Raw genomic sequence first — 1,221 nt, 5'->3', positions numbered from 1 at the left:
GAGAGATGTTTATACTGTACTAGATATTCAATTTAATATTGTTTATAATTTATTTTGTAATTAAGGTTTTTGGCAGAACAGAATTTAGGCCATATGAGTGTGTGTTTGCAGTAGGTACCATTTGGTCAGCATGTCGAGGGCTTCAAGCGGAACTGGATATGAGGAGAGGGTTCGGATCTCCACAGACACCACTGAACCCGTCGGGTTTTTCAGAGTGAAATTCTTCACCTGGATTAGTGATTTACATTAATAGTTCAAACAATGCTGAAAATTCCATGTGATGCATCAAAAGGTGGCATGTTTGATTGCCCTTTGAATATTCTTACTAAAGATGCTCCTTTTGTTCTTTTATTAGTGATTTGCATACCTTACTCTCATTGACAGGTGTGGCCCCAAAGTCCAGGGGTGAAGATTGGTTTGCAGGAAGTCTGGGCCACCTGAATAAAACACACACACAAGACAAAAAAGATGAGTGAATGTACATATGTTTAAACAGCATTCAAAACGGGTAGCCTATTTGTCCCCACACGTTTGTTTCTACCTTCCAGCATGTTTACCTGCAAGAAAGCTCTCTGCTACAGTGCCAACGGCTACAGAGTGAAGAGGCCAGACTGCTGTCCACTCTCCAGAGAGATGAGGAGGATTCTGGGAGAAGGGACTGCTGCCACTCAACATGTCCTGCAAGTTCATACACATACAAAATGCAAAAGCTAGTATGCAAAAAACTATTCAATCAATTTATAGTACAAGATTATGATAAGTGACTACAACAGTGCTACTAGGGGGGCTCAAGATGACTTAACTTAAACAAGCAATAAAATAAAGCTGAAACTATAAATTAAATATTAATTTTTTTAAATGTACTTCCTCACAGGGTTATTATAGAAAAGTAAAACAAACTAAAACCATAAAAAACATTGTTTACTTGAAATAAATGTTAACTGAAAAAAATTAAAGAAAATATAAGAAATCTAAAATTTCAGCTAGTTCAAGGCTATGTAGTTTAACTACATGTACTATAATACTAAAAACAGGTCCAATTCTTGCTGTTAACAAACCATTAACTACGACTCAAACTCCTAATTTGCTGCTCATTAGTAGTTAGTAAGATAGTTGTTAAGTTTAGGTATTGGGTAAAATTAGGGATGTAGAATATGGTCATGCAGATTATGTGCATTATAAGTACTAATAAACAGCCAATATGTTAATAATAGGCATGCT

General features: G+C 35.8%; 1 long non-coding RNA gene across 1 annotated transcript; it reads right to left on the bottom strand.

Moving 5' to 3' along the window:
* Nucleotides 1–119: 119 nt before the first annotated feature.
* On the bottom strand, nt 120–676 carry LOC107577870 (uncharacterized). Its single transcript, XR_001608262.1, has 3 exons — nt 558–676; nt 368–437; nt 120–228 (listed from the first exon to the last, which is right to left on the bottom strand). It is a non-coding gene; the product is annotated as an uncharacterized lncRNA (long non-coding RNA).
* Nucleotides 677–1,221: the final 545 nt, after the last annotated feature.

The sequence above is a fragment of the Sinocyclocheilus grahami genome, unplaced genomic scaffold (genome assembly GCF_001515645.1).
Source record: "Sinocyclocheilus grahami isolate Dianchi unplaced genomic scaffold, SAMN03320097.WGS_v1.1 scaffold7524.1, whole genome shotgun sequence".
Taxonomy (NCBI): Eukaryota; Metazoa; Chordata; class Actinopteri; order Cypriniformes; family Cyprinidae; genus Sinocyclocheilus; species Sinocyclocheilus grahami.
Note: the sequence above shows the minus strand (reverse complement) of the source record. Positions and strands in the feature narration are given on the sequence as shown.